General features: G+C 35.0%; 4 non-coding genes across 4 annotated transcripts; all 4 read left to right on the top strand.

The window, feature by feature from the left end:
* Nucleotides 1–3266: 3266 nt before the first annotated feature.
* TRNAC-GCA (transfer RNA cysteine (anticodon GCA)) lies at nucleotides 3267–3338 on the top strand. Its single transcript has one exon. It is a non-coding gene; the product is annotated as a tRNA-Cys (tRNA).
* Nucleotides 3339–7633: 4295 nt separating this feature from the next.
* TRNAC-GCA (transfer RNA cysteine (anticodon GCA)) lies at nucleotides 7634–7705 on the top strand. Its single transcript has one exon. It is a non-coding gene; the product is annotated as a tRNA-Cys (tRNA).
* A 2786-nt stretch (nucleotides 7706–10491) lies between these two features.
* On the top strand, nucleotides 10492–10563 carry TRNAC-GCA (transfer RNA cysteine (anticodon GCA)). Its single transcript has one exon. It is a non-coding gene; the product is annotated as a tRNA-Cys (tRNA).
* Nucleotides 10564–14858: 4295 nt separating this feature from the next.
* Nucleotides 14859–14930, top strand: TRNAC-GCA (transfer RNA cysteine (anticodon GCA)). Its single transcript has one exon. It is a non-coding gene; the product is annotated as a tRNA-Cys (tRNA).
* The last annotated feature ends 1499 nt before the right edge of the window (nucleotides 14931–16429 follow it).

Raw genomic sequence — 16429 nt, 5'->3', positions numbered from 1 at the left:
ACCAAATACCCTCTTCAATAGATCCTGTTAAAATGTTTTTCAACCCAATGCACTGTAAGAAACAATAGGATATATCATCATTTCATATACAAAACAATGAACAATTGGGTTTAACTATTCGCTTAGCACAAAATCAACAAACTGCAGTAGAGAAGCAGTTACATTTTGCAGAATTTGTGCATTTGACAAAAGATTTTTTTTCCATGTTCCAAGATCTACATGTGATACGAAATGTATGAATTCTTGCAATGGAAAACTCACTGTATTTTACCAAGGCAGATAAAGGACATCTTTTGTACCCCTTATACTTATAAAGAGGGTTTGGTGGCTGAAAATGCATTGCTTTGATGGTGATTGCATGTTGCTTGCACTTTGTACATATTACTGAATTAATAAAGGTGAACTTTTCCAAACTGGGGGTATAGCTCAATGGTAGAGCATTTGACTGCAGATCAAGAGGTCCCTAGTTCATATCTGGATGCCCCTTGTTCAACTGTTTTACCTGTAGAAATATTATTTTATTAAATAAATTGAAAAAAACATTTACAATCTTAGCATTTTATGTAATGAGCAACACATTTCTACATTTGAAATACTCCTGATCATCTCCTGAAACATAGGGTAAACACCATGAAACTGTTTTCTTCATATGATACAAGCTGTGTTTTACATTCACCCAAGTTCTACTGGTGATATGACCAGTTTGAAATAGTCCATTGGAAGCTCATATGAATGTTATAAAACGGTGGTGGAAACCAATAATATGCCCTTTATGAAATGTATTAATTTGTACAGCTGACCAGAAGTGCATTGATGTCATTAGTTCTACAAGTTCCATACAGTCACCCACTCTATCACCTTTTTAAAAAAGGGCAGTTTTCAGCATTCAAGGGTTTAACTCAGTGGTAGAGCATAGGAGTGCAGTTCAAGAAGTCCCTGTTTCATAAGCATATACCCTCGTCAATATATCCTGTTAAAATGTTTTTCAACCCAATGCACTGTAAGAAACAATAGGATATATCATCATTTCATATACAAAACAATGAACAATTGGGTTTAACTATGCTCTTAGCACAAAATCAACAAACTGCAGTAGAGAAGCAGTTACACTTTGCAGAATTTGTGCATTTGACAAAAGATTTTTTTCCAGGTTCCAAGATCTACATGTGATACGAAATGTATGAATTCTTGCAATGGAAACCTCACTGTATTTTACCAAGGCAGATAAAGGACATCTTTCGTACCCCTTATACTTATAAGGAGGGTTTGGTGGCTGAAAATGTTTGCTTTGATGGTGATTGCATGTTGCTTGCACTTTGTACATATTACTGAATTAATAAAAGTGAAATTTTCAGAACTGAGGGTATAACTCAGTGGTAGAGCATTTGACTGCAGATCAAGAGGTCCCAAGTTCAAATCTGGGTGCCCCCTTGTTCAACTGTTTTACCTGTTGAAATATTTTTTTTATTAAATAAATTGAAGAAAACATTTACAATCTTAGCATTTTTTGTAATGAGCAACACATTTCTACATTTGAAATACTCCTGATCATCTCCTGAAACATAGGGTAAACACCATGAAACTGTTTAGGATTTCTTCATATGATACAAGCTGTGTTTTACATTCACCCAAGTTCTACTGGTGATATTATCAGTTTGAAATAGTCCATTGGAAGCTCATATGAATGTTATAAAACTGTGGTGGAAACCAATAATATGCCCTTAATGAACTGTATTAATTTGTACAGCTGACCAGAAGTGCACTGATGTCATTAGTTCTACAAGTTCCATACAGTCACCCACTCTATCACCTTTTTAAAAAAGGGCAGTTTTCAACATAGAAGGGTTTATGTCAGTGGTAGAGCGTAGGAGTGTAGTTCAAGAAGTCCCTGTTTCATAACCATATACCCTCTTCAATAGATCCTGTTAAAATGTTTTTCAACCCAATGCACTGTAAGAAACAATAGGATATATCATCATTTCATATACAAAACAATGAACAATTGGGTTTAACTATGCGCTTAGCACAAAATCAACAAACTGCAGTAGAGAAGCAGTTACATTTTGCAGAATTTGTGCATTTGACAAAAGATTTTTTTTACATGTTCCAAGATCTACATGTGATACGAAATGTATGAATTCTTGCAATGGAAACCTCACTGTATTTTACCAAGGCAGATAAAGGACATCCTTCGCACCCCATATACTTATAAGGAGGGTTTGGTGGCTGAAAATGCATTGCTTTGATGGTGATTGCATGTTGCTTGCACTTTGTACATATTACTGAATTAATAAAGGTGAACTTTTCCAAACTGTGGGTATAGCTCAGTGGTAGAGCATTTGACTGCAGATTAAGAGGTCTCTAGTTCATATCTGGGTGCCCCCTTGTTCAACTGTTTTACCTGTAGAAATATTTTTTTATTAAATAAATTGAAAAAAACATTTACAATCTTAGCATTTTATGTAATGAGCAACACATTTCTACATTTGAAATACTCCTGATCATCTCCTGAAACATAGGGTAAACACCATGAAACTGTTTAGGATTTCTTCATATGATACAAGCTGTGTTTTACATTCACCCAAGTTCTACTGGTGATATGACCAGTTTGAAATAGTCTGTTGGAAGCTCATATGAATGTTATAAAACTGTGGTGGAAACCAATAATATGCCCTTAATGAAATGTATTAATTTGTACAGCTGACCAGAAGTGCATTGATGTCATTAGTTCTACAAGTTCCATACAGTCACCCACTCTATCACCTTTTTGAAAAAGGGCAGTTTTCAGTATTCAAGGGTTTAACTCAGTGGTAGAGCATAGGAGTGCAGTTCAAGAAGTCCCTGTTTCATAAGCATATACCCTCGTCAATATATCCTGTTAAAATATTTTTCAACCCAATGCACTGTAAGAAACAATAGGATATATCATCATTTCATATACAAAACAATGAACAATTGGGTTTAACTATGCTCTTAGCACAAAATCAACAAACTGCAGTAGACAAGCATTTACATTTTGCAGAATTTGTGCATTTGACAAAGGATTTTTTTTCCATGTCCCAATATCTACATGTGATACGAAATGTATGAATTCTTGCAATGGAAACCTCACTGTATTTTACCAAGGCAGATAAAGGACATCCTTCTCACCCCATATACTTATAAGGAGGGTTTGGTGGCTGAAAATGCATTGCTTTGATGGTGATTGCATGTTGCTTGCCCTTTGTACATATTACTGAATTAATAAAGGTGAATTTTTCAGAATTGGGGGTATAGCTCAGTGGTAGAGCATTTGACTGCAAATAAAGAGGTCCCTAGTTCAAATCTGGGTGCCCCCTTGTTCAACTGTTTTACCTGTAGAAATATTTTTTTAATTAAATAAATTGAAGAAAACATTTACAATCTTAGCATTTTATGTAATGAGCAACACATTTCTACATTTGAAATACTCCTGATCATCACCTGAAACATAGGGTAAACACCATTAAGCTGTTTAGGATTTCTTCATATGATACAAGCTGTGTTTTACATTCACCCAAGTTCTACTGGTGATATGATCAGTTTGAAATAGTCCATTGGAAGCTCATATGAATGTTACAAAACTGTGGTGGAAACCAATAATATGCCCTTAATGAAATGTATTAATTTGTACAGCTGAACAGAAGTGCACTGATGTCATTAGTTCTACAAGTTCCATACAGTCACCCACTCTATCACCTTTTTTAAAAAAAAGGGCAGTTTTCAGCATTCAAGGGTTTAACTCAGTGGTAGAGCATAGGAGTGCAGTTCATGAAGTCCCTGTTTCATAACCATATACCCTCTTCAATAGATCCTGTTAAAATGTTTTTCAACCCAATGCACTGTAAGAAACAATAAGATATATCATCATTTCATATACAAAACAATGAACAATTGGGTTTAACTATGCTCTTAGCACAAAATCAACAAACTGCAGTAGAGAAGCAGTTATATTTTGCAGAATTTGTGCATTTGACAAAAGATTTTTTTTCCATGTTCCAAGATCTACATGTGATACGAAATGTATGAATTCTTGCAATGGAAACCTCACTGTATTTTACCAAGGCAGATAAAGGACATCTTTTGTACCCCTTATACTTATAAGGAGGGTTTGGTGGCTGAAAATGCATTGCTTTGATGGTGATTGCATGTTGCTTCCACTTTGTACATATTACTGAATAAATAAAGGTGAAGATTTCAGAAATGGGGGTATAGCTCAGGGGTAGAGCATTTCACTGCAGATCAAAAGGTCCCTAGTTCAAATCTAGGTGCCCCCTTGTCCAACTGTTTTACCTGTAGAAATATATTTTTAATTAAATAAATTGAAGAAAACATTTACAATGTTAGCATTTTATGTAATGAGCAACACATTTCTACATTTGAAATACTCCTGATCATCACCTGAAACATAGGGTAACCATTAAGCTGTTTAGGATTTCTTCATATGATACAAGCTGTGTTTTACATTCACCCAAGTTCTACTGGTGATATGATCAGTTTGAAATAGTCCATTGGAAGCTCATATGAATGTTATAAAACTGTGGTGGAAACCAATATTATGCCCTTAATGAAATGTATTAATTTGTACAGCTGACCAGAAGTGCACTGATGTCATTAGTTCTACAAGTTCCATACAGTCACCCACTCTATCACCTTTTTAAAAAAGGGCAGTTTTCAGCATTCAAGGGTTTAACTCAGTGGTAGAGCATAGGAGTGCAGTTCAAGAAGTCCCAGTTTCATAAGCATATACCCTCGTCAATAGATCCTGTTAAAATGTTTTTCAACCCAATGCACTGTAAGAAACAATAGGATATATCATCATTTCATATAAAAAACAATGAACAATTGGGTTTAACTATACTCTTAGCACAAAATCAACAAACTGCAGTAGAGAAGCAGTTATGTTTTGCAGAATTTGTGCATTTGACAAAAGATTTTTTTTCCATGTTCCAAGATCTTCATGTGATACCAAATGTATGAATTGTTGCAATGGAAACCTCACTGTATTTTACCAAGGCAGATAAAGGACATCTTTTGTACCCCTTATACTTATAAGGAGGGTTTGGTGGCTGAAAATGCATTGCTTTGATGGTGATTGCATGTTGCTTCCACGTTGTACATATTACTGAATAAATAAAGGTGAATATTTCAGAAATGGGGGTATAGCTCAGGGGTAGAGCATTTCACTGCAGATCAAAAGGTCCCTAGTTCAAATCTAGGTGCCCCCTTGTCCAACTGTTTTACCTGTAGAAATATGTTTTTAATTAAATAAATTGAAGTAAACATTTGCACTCTTAGCGTTTTATGTAATGAGCAACACATTTCTACATTTGAAATACTCCTGATCATCTCCTGAAACATAGGGTAAACACCATGAAACTGTTTAGGGATTCTTCATATGATACAAGCTGTGTTTTACATTCACCCAAGTTCTACTGGTGATATGATCAGTTTGAAATAGTCCATTTGAAGCTCATATGAATGTTATAAAACTGTGGTGGAAACCAATAATATGCCCTTAATGAAATGTATTAATTTGAATTCTTGAAACCTCACTGTATTTTACCAAGGCAGATAAAGGACTTTTTGTACCCCTTATACTTATAAGTAGGGTTTGGTGGCTGAAAATGCATTGCTTTGATGGTGATTGCATGTTGCTTGCACTTTGTACATATTACTGAATTAATAAAGGTGAACTTTTCAGAACTGGCAGTATAGCTCAGTAGTAGAGCATTTGACTGCAGATCAAGAGGTCCCTAGTTCAACTCTGGGTGCCCTTTGTTCAACTGTTTTACCTGTAGAAATATTTTTTTAATAAAATAAATTGAAGTAAACATTTACAATCTTAGCATTTTATGTAATGAGCAACAAATTTTTACATTTGAAATACTCCTGATCATCTCCTTAAACATAGGGTAAACACCATGAAACTGTTTAGGATTTCTTCATATGATACAAGCTGTGTTTAACATTCACCCAAGTTCTGCTGGTGATATTATCAGTTTGAAATAGTCCATTGGAAGCTCATATGAATGTTATAAAACTGCGGTGGAAACCAATAATATGCCCTTAATGAAATGTATTAATTTGTACAGCTGACCAGAAGTGCACTAATGTCATTAGTTCTACAAGTTCCATACAGTCACCCACTCTATCACCTTTTTAAAAAAGGGCAGTTTTCAGCATTCAAGGGTTTAACTCAGTGCTAGAGCATAGGAGTGCAGTTCAAGAAGTCCCTGTTTCATAACCATATACCCTCTTCAATAGATCCTGTTAAAATGTTTTTCAACCAAATGCACTGTAAGAAACAATAGGATATATCATCATTTCATATACAAAACAATGAACAATTGGTTTTAACTATGCTCTTAGCACAAAATCAACAAACTGCAGTAGAGAAGCAGTTACATTTTTCAGAATTTGTTCATTTGACAAAAAGATTTTTTTCCATGTTCCAAGATCTACATGTGATACGAAATGTATGAATTCTTGCAATGGAAACCTCACTGTATTTTACCAAGGCAGATAAAGGACATTCTTCGCACCCCTTATACTTATAAAGAGGGTTTGGTGGCTGAACATGCATTGCTTTGATTGTGATTGCATGTTGCTTCCACTTTGTACATATTACTGAATAAATAAAGGTGAATATTTCAGAAATGGGGGTATAGTTCAGGGGTAGAGCATTTCACTGCAGCTCTAGAGGTCCATAGTTCAAATCTGAGTACCCCCTTGTTCAACTGTTTTACCTGTAGAAATATATTTTTTTATTAAATAAATTGAAGAAAACATTTACAATCTTAGCATTTTATGTAATGAGCAACACTTTTCTACATTTGATATACTCCTGATCATCTCCTGAAACATAGGGTAAACACCATGAAACTGTTTAGGATTTCTTCATATGATGCAAGCTGTGTTTTACATGCACCCAAGTTCTACTGGTGATATTATCAGTTTGAAATAGTCCATTGGAAGCTAATATGAATGTTATAAAACTGTGGTGGAAACCAATAATATGCCCTTAATGAACTGTATTAATTTGTACAGCTGTCCAGAAGTGCACTGATGTCATTAGTTCTACAAGTTCCATACAGTCACCCACTCTATCACCTTTTTAAAAAAGGGCAGTTTTCAGCATTCAAGGGTTCAACTCAGTGGTAGAGCGTAGGAATGCAGTTCAAAAAGTCCCTGTTTCATAACCATATACCCTCTTCAATAGATCCTGTTAAAATGGTTTTCAACCCAATACACTGTAAGAAACAATAAGATATATCATCATTTCATATACAAAACAATGAACAATTGGGTTTAACTATGCTCTTAGCACAAAATCAACAAACTGCAGTAGAGAAGCAGTTACATTTTGCAGAATTTATGCATTTGACAAAAGATTTTTTTCCATGTTCCAAGATCTACATGTGATACGAAATGTATGAATTCTTGCAATGGAAACCTCATTGTATTTTACCAAGGCAGATAAAGGACATCCTTCGCACCCCATATACTTATAAGGAGGGTTTGGTGGCTGAAAATGCTTTGCTTTGATGGTGATTGCATGTTGCTTGCACTTTGTACATATTACTGAATTAATAAAGGTGAGCTTTTCAGAACTGGGGGTATAGCTCAGTGGTAGAGCATTTGACTGCAGATCAAGCGGTCCCTAGTTCAAATCTGGGTGCCCCCTTCTTCAACTGTTTTACCTGTAGAAATATTTTTTTTATTAAATAAATTGAAGTAAACATTTACAATCTTAGCATTTTATGTAATGAGCAACACATTTCTACATTTGAAATACTCCTGATCATCACCTGAAACATAGGGTAAACACCATTAAGCTGTTTAGGATTTCTTCGTATGATACAAGCTGTGTTTTACATTCACCCAAGTTCTACTGGTGATATGATCAGTTTGAAATAGTCCATTGGAAGCTCATATGAATGTTATAAAACTGTGGTGGAAACCAATAATATGCCCTTAATGAAATGTATTAATTTGTACAGCTGACCAGAAGTGCACTGATGTCATTAGTTCTACAAGTTCCATACAGTCACCCACTCTATCACCTTTTTAAAAAAGGGCAGTTTTTAGCATTCAAGGGTTTAACTCAGTGGTAGAGCATAGGAGTGCAGTTCAAGAAGTCCCTGTTTCATAAGCATATACCCTAGTCAATAGATCCTGTTAAAATGTTTTTCAACCCAATGCACTGTAAGAAACAATAGGATATATCATCATTTCATATAAAAAACAATGGAACATTGGGTTTAATTATACTCTTAGCACAAAATCAACAAACTGCTGTAGAGAAGCAGTTACGTTTTGCAGAATTTGTGCATTTGTCAAACGTTTTTTTTTCATGTTCCAAGATCTACATGTGATACGAAATGTATGAATTCTTGCAATGGAAACCTCACTGTATTTTACCAAGGCAGATAAAGGACATCCTTCGCACCCCATATACTTATAAGGAGGGTTTGGTGGCTGAAAATGCATTGCTTTGATGGTGATTGCATGTTGCTTGCACTTTGTACATATTACTGAATTAATAAAGGTGAACTTTTCCAAACTGTGGGTATAGCTCAGTGGTAGAGCATTTGACTGCAGATTAAGAGGTCTCTAGTTCATATCTGGGTGCCCCCTTGTTCAACTGTTTTACCTGTAGAAATATTTTTTTATTAAATAAATTGAAAAAAACATTTACAATCTTAGCATTTTATGTAATGAGCAACACATTTCTACATTTGAAATACTCCTGATCATCTCCTGAAACATAGGGTAAACACCATGAAACTGTTTAGGATTTCTTCATATGATACAAGCTGTGTTTTACATTCACCCAAGTTCTACTGGTGATATGACCAGTTTGAAATAGTCTGTTGGAAGCTCATATGAATGTTATAAAACTGTGGTGGAAACCAATAATATGCCCTTAATGAAATGTATTAATTTGTACAGCTGACCAGAAGTGCACTGATGTCATTAGTTCTACAAGTTCCATACAGTCACCCACTCTATCACCTTTTTAAAAAAGGGCAGTTTTTAGCATTCAAGGGTTTAACTCAGTGGTAGAGCATAGGAGTGCAGTTCAAGAAGTCCCTGTTTCATAAGCATATACCCTAGTCAATAGATCCTGTTAAAATGTTTTTCAACCCAATGCACTGTAAGAAACAATAGGATATATCATCATTTCATATAAAAAACAATGGAACATTGGGTTTAATTATACTCTTAGCACAAAATCAACAAACTGCTGTAGAGAAGCAGTTACGTTTTGCAGAATTTGTGCATTTGTCAAACGTTTTTTTTTCATGTTCCAAGATCTACATGTGATACGAAATGTATGAATTCTTGCAATGGAAACCTCACTGTATTTTACCAAGGCAGATAAAGGACATCCTTCGCACCCCATATACTTATAAGGAGGGTTTGGTGGCTGAAAATGCATTGCTTTGATGGTGATTGCATGTTGCTTGCACTTTGTACATATTACTGAATTAATAAAGGTGAACTTTTCCAAACTGTGGGTATAGCTCAGTGGTAGAGCATTTGACTGCAGATTAAGAGGTCTCTAGTTCATATCTGGGTGCCCCCTTGTTCAACTGTTTTACCTGTAGAAATATTTTTTTATTAAATAAATTGAAAAAAACATTTACAATCTTAGCATTTTATGTAATGAGCAACACATTTCTACATTTGAAATACTCCTGATCATCTCCTGAAACATAGGGTAAACACCATGAAACTGTTTAGGATTTCTTCATATGATACAAGCTGTGTTTTACATTCACCCAAGTTCTACTGGTGATATGACCAGTTTGAAATAGTCTGTTGGAAGCTCATATGAATGTTATAAAACTGTGGTGGAAACCAATAATATGCCCTTAATGAAATGTATTAATTTGTACAGCTGACCAGAAGTGCATTGATGTCATTAGTTCTACAAGTTCCATACAGTCACCCACTCTATCACCTTTTTGAAAAAGGGCAGTTTTCAGTATTCAAGGGTTTAACTCAGTGGTAGAGCATAGGAGTGCAGTTCAAGAAGTCCCTGTTTCATAAGCATATACCCTCGTCAATATATCCTGTTAAAATATTTTTCAACCCAATGCACTGTAAGAAACAATAGGATATATCATCATTTCATATACAAAACAATGAACAATTGGGTTTAACTATGCTCTTAGCACAAAATCAACAAACTGCAGTAGACAAGCATTTACATTTTGCAGAATTTGTGCATTTGACAAAGGATTTTTTTTCCATGTCCCAATATCTACATGTGATACGAAATGTATGAATTCTTGCAATGGAAACCTCACTGTATTTTACCAAGGCAGATAAAGGACATCCTTCTCACCCCATATACTTATAAGGAGGGTTTGGTGGCTGAAAATGCATTGCTTTGATGGTGATTGCATGTTGCTTGCCCTTTGTACATATTACTGAATTAATAAAGGTGAATTTTTCAGAATTGGGGGTATAGCTCAGTGGTAGAGCATTTGACTGCAAATAAAGAGGTCCCTAGTTCAAATCTGGGTGCCCCCTTGTTCAACTGTTTTACCTGTAGAAATATTTTTTTAATTAAATAAATTGAAGAAAACATTTACAATCTTAGCATTTTATGTAATGAGCAACACATTTCTACATTTGAAATACTCCTGATCATCACCTGAAACATAGGGTGAACACCATTAAGCTGTTTAGGATTTCTTCATATGATACAAGCTGTGTTTTACATTCACCCAAGTTCTACTGGTGATATGATCAGTTTGAAATAGTCCATTGGAAGCTCATATGAATGTTACAAAACTGTGGTGGAAACCAATAATATGCCCTTAATGAAATGTATTAATTTGTACAGCTGAACAGAAGTGCACTGATGTCATTAGTTCTACAAGTTCCATACAGTCACCCACTCTATCACCTTTTTAAAAAAAAAGGGCAGTTTTCAGCATTCAAGGGTTTAACTCAGTGGTAGAGCATAGGAGTGCAGTTCATGAAGTCCCTGTTTCATAACCATATACCCTCTTCAATAGATCCTGTTAAAATGTTTTTCAACCCAATGCACTGTAAGAAACAATAAGATATATCATCATTTCATATACAAAACAATGAACAATTGGGTTTAACTATGCTCTTAGCACAAAATCAACAAACTGCAGTAGAGAAGCAGTTATATTTTGCAGAATTTGTGCATTTGACAAAAGATTTTTTTTCCATGTTCCAAGATCTACATGTGATACGAAATGTATGAATTCTTGCAATGGAAACCTCACTGTATTTTACCAAGGCAGATAAAGGACATCTTTTGTACCCCTTATACTTATAAGGAGGGTTTGGTGGCTGAAAATGCATTGCTTTGATGGTGATTGCATGTTGCTTCCACTTTGTACATATTACTGAATAAATAAAGGTGAAGATTTCAGAAATGGGGGTATAGCTCAGGGGTAGAGCATTTCACTGCAGATCAAAAGGTCCCTAGTTCAAATCTAGGTGCCCCCTTGTCCAACTGTTTTACCTGTAGAAATATATTTTTAATTAAATAAATTGAAGAAAACATTTACAATGTTAGCATTTTATGTAATGAGCAACACATTTCTACATTTGAAATACTCCTGATCATCACCTGAAACATAGGGTAACCATTAAGCTGTTTAGGATTTCTTCATATGATACAAGCTGTGTTTTACATTCACCCAAGTTCTACTGGTGATATGATCAGTTTGAAATAGTCCATTGGAAGCTCATATGAATGTTATAAAACTGTGGTGGAAACCAATATTATGCCCTTAATGAAATGTATTAATTTGTACAGCTGACCAGAAGTGCACTGATGTCATTAGTTCTACAAGTTCCATACAGTCACCCACTCTATCACCTTTTTAAAAAAGGGCAGTTTTCAGCATTCAAGGGTTTAACTCAGTGGTAGAGCATAGGAGTGCAGTTCAAGAAGTCCCAGTTTCATAAGCATATACCCTCGTCAATAGATCCTGTTAAAATGTTTTTCAACCCAATGCACTGTAAGAAACAATAGGATATATCATCATTTCATATAAAAAACAATGAACAATTGGGTTTAACTATACTCTTAGCACAAAATCAACAAACTGCAGTAGAGAAGCAGTTATGTTTTGCAGAATTTGTGCATTTGACAAAAGATTTTTTTTCCATGTTCCAAGATCTTCATGTGATACCAAATGTATGAATTGTTGCAATGGAAACCTCACTGTATTTTACCAAGGCAGATAAAGGACATCTTTTGTACCCCTTATACTTATAAGGAGGGTTTGGTGGCTGAAAATGCATTGCTTTGATGGTGATTGCATGTTGCTTCCACGTTGTACATATTACTGAATAAATAAAGGTGAATATTTCAGAAATGGGGGTATAGCTCAGGGGTAGAGCATTTCACTGCAGATCAAAAGGTCCCTAGTTCAAATCTAGGTGCCCCCTTGTCCAACTGTTTTACCTGTAGAAATATGTTTTTAATTAAATAAATTGAAGTAAACATTTGCACTCTTAGCGTTTTATGTAATGAGCAACACATTTCTACATTTGAAATACTCCTGATCATCTCCTGAAACATAGGGTAAACACCATGAAACTGTTTAGGGATTCTTCATATGATACAAGCTGTGTTTTACATTCACCCAAGTTCTACTGGTGATATGATCAGTTTGAAATAGTCCATTTGAAGCTCATATGAATGTTATAAAACTGTGGTGGAAACCAATAATATGCCCTTAATGAAATGTATTAATTTGAATTCTTGAAACCTCACTGTATTTTACCAAGGCAGATAAAGGACTTTTTGTACCCCTTATACTTATAAGTAGGGTTTGGTGGCTGAAAATGCATTGCTTTGATGGTGATTGCATGTTGCTTGCACTTTGTACATATTACTGAATTAATAAAGGTGAACTTTTCAGAACTGGCAGTATAGCTCAGTAGTAGAGCATTTGACTGCAGATCAAGAGGTCCCTAGTTCAACTCTGGATGCCCTTTGTTCAACTGTTTTACCTGTAGAAATATTTTTTTAATAAAATAAATTGAAGTAAACATTTACAATCTTAGCATTTTATGTAATGAGCAACAAATTTTTACATTTGAAATACTCCTGATCATCTCCTTAAACATAGGGTAAACACCATGAAACTGTTTAGGATTTCTTCATATGATACAAGCTGTGTTTAACATTCACCCAAGTTCTGCTGGTGATATTATCAGTTTGAAATAGTCCATTGGAAGCTCATATGAATGTTATAAAACTGCGGTGGAAACCAATAATATGCCCTTAATGAAATGTATTAATTTGTACAGCTGACCAGAAGTGCACTAATGTCATTAGTTCTACAAGTTCCATACAGTCACCCACTCTATCACCTTTTTAAAAAAGGGCAGTTTTCAGCATTCAAGGGTTTAACTCAGTGCTAGAGCATAGGAGTGCAGTTCAAGAAGTCCCTGTTTCATAACCATATACCCTCTTCAATAGATCCTGTTAAAATGTTTTTCAACCAAATGCACTGTAAGAAACAATAGGATATATCATCATTTCATATACAAAACAATGAACAATTGGTTTTAACTATGCTCTTAGCACAAAATCAACAAACTGCAGTAGAGAAGCAGTTACATTTTTCAGAATTTGTTCATTTGACAAAAAGATTTTTTTCCATGTTCCAAGATCTACATGTGATACGAAATGTATGAATTCTTGCAATGGAAACCTCACTGTATTTTACCAAGGCAGATAAAGGACATTCTTCGCACCCCTTATACTTATAAAGAGGGTTTGGTGGCTGAACATGCATTGCTTTGATTGTGATTGCATGTTGCTTCCACTTTGTACATATTACTGAATAAATAAAGGTGAATATTTCAGAAATGGGGGTATAGTTCAGGGGTAGAGCATTTCACTGCAGCTCTAGAGGTCCATAGTTCAAATCTGAGTACCCCCTTGTTCAACTGTTTTACCTGTAGAAATATATTTTTTTATTAAATAAATTGAAGAAAACATTTACAATCTTAGCATTTTATGTAATGAGCAACACTTTTCTACATTTGATATACTCCTGATCATCTCCTGAAACATAGGGTAAACACCATGAAACTGTTTAGGATTTCTTCATATGATGCAAGCTGTGTTTTACATGCACCCAAGTTCTACTGGTGATATTATCAGTTTGAAATAGTCCATTGGAAGCTAATATGAATGTTATAAAACTGTGGTGGAAACCAATAATATGCCCTTAATGAACTGTATTAATTTGTACAGCTGTCCAGAAGTGCACTGATGTCATTAGTTCTACAAGTTCCATACAGTCACCCACTCTATCACCTTTTTAAAAAAGGGCAGTTTTCAGCATTCAAGGGTTCAACTCAGTGGTAGAGCGTAGGAATGCAGTTCAAAAAGTCCCTGTTTCATAACCATATACCCTCTTCAATAGATCCTGTTAAAATGGTTTTCAACCCAATACACTGTAAGAAACAATAAGATATATCATCATTTCATATACAAAACAATGAACAATTGGGTTTAACTATGCTCTTAGCACAAAATCAACAAACTGCAGTAGAGAAGCAGTTACATTTTGCAGAATTTATGCATTTGACAAAAGATTTTTTTCCATGTTCCAAGATCTACATGTGATACGAAATGTATGAATTCTTGCAATGGAAACCTCATTGTATTTTACCAAGGCAGATAAAGGACATCCTTCGCACCCCATATACTTATAAGGAGGGTTTGGTGGCTGAAAATGCTTTGCTTTGATGGTGATTGCATGTTGCTTGCACTTTGTACATATTACTGAATTAATAAAGGTGAGCTTTTCAGAACTGGGGGTATAGCTCAGTGGTAGAGCATTTGACTGCAGATCAAGCGGTCCCTAGTTCAAATCTGGGTGCCCCCTTCTTCAACTGTTTTACCTGTAGAAATATTTTTTTTATTAAATAAATTGAAGTAAACATTTACAATCTTAGCATTTTATGTAATGAGCAACACATTTCTACATTTGAAATACTCCTGATCATCACCTGAAACATAGGGTAAACACCATTAAGCTGTTTAGGATTTCTTCGTATGATACAAGCTGTGTTTTACATTCACCCAAGTTCTACTGGTGATATGATCAGTTTGAAATAGTCCATTGGAAGCTCATATGAATGTTATAAAACTGTGGTGGAAACCAATAATATGCCCTTAATGAAATGTATTAATTTGTACAGCTGACCAGAAGTGCACTGATGTCATTAGTTCTACAAGTTCCATACAGTCACCCACTCTATCACCTTTTTAAAAAAGGGCAGTTTTTAGCATTCAAGGGTTTAACTCAGTGGTAGAGCATAGGAGTGCAGTTCAAGAAGTCCCTGTTTCATAAGCATATACCCTAGTCAATAGATCCTGTTAAAATGTTTTTCAACCCAATGCACTGTAAGAAACAATAGGATATATCATCATTTCATATAAAAAACAATGGAACATTGGGTTTAATTATACTCTTAGCACAAAATCAACAAACTGCTGTAGAGAAGCAGTTACGTTTTGCAGAATTTGTGCATTTGTCAAACGTTTTTTTTTCATGTTCCAAGATCTACATGTGATACGAAATGTATGAATTCTTGCAATGGAAACCTCACTGTATTTTACCAAGGCAGATAAAGGACATCCTTCGCACCCCATATACTTATAAGGAGGGTTTGGTGACTGAAAATGCATTGCTTTGATGGTGATTGCATGTTGCTTGCACTTTGTACATATTACTGAATTAATAAAGAAGAGCCTTTCAGAACTGGCGGTATAGCTCAGTGGTAGAGCATTTGACTGCAGATCAAGAGGTCTCTGTTTCAAATCTGGGTGCCCCCTTGTTCAACTGTTTTACCTGTAGAAATATTTTTTTAATTAAATAAATTGAAGACAACATTTACAATCTTAGCATTTTATGTAATGAGCAACACATTTCTACATTTGAAATACTCCTGATCATCTCCTGAAACATAGGGTAAACACCATGAAACTGTTTGGGATTTCTTCATATGATACAAGCTGTGTTTTACATTCACCCAAGTTCTACTGGTGATATTATCAGTTTGAAATAGTCCATTGGAAGCTCATATGAATGTTATAAAACTGTGGTGGAAACCAATACTATGCCCTTAATGAACTGTATTAATTTGTACAGCTGACCAGAAGTGCACTGATGTCATTAGTTCTACAAGTTCCATACAGTCACCCACTCTATCACCTTTTTAAAAAAGGGCAGTGTTCAACATTGAAGGGTTTATGTCAGTGGTAGAGTGTAGGAGTGTAGTTCAAGAAGTCCCTGTTTCATAACCAAATACCCTCTTCAATAGATCCTGTTAAAATGTTTTTCAACCCAATGCACTGTAAGAAACAATAGGATATATCATC

The sequence above is a fragment of the Ambystoma mexicanum genome, chromosome 4q, assembly GCF_040938575.1.
Source record: "Ambystoma mexicanum isolate Mex_15411 chromosome 4q, UKY_AmexF1_1, whole genome shotgun sequence".
NCBI lineage: Eukaryota > Metazoa > Chordata > Amphibia > Caudata > Ambystomatidae > Ambystoma > Ambystoma mexicanum.
The sequence above is the reverse complement of the archived record's forward strand: the minus strand, read 5'-3'. Positions and strand labels throughout refer to the sequence as shown.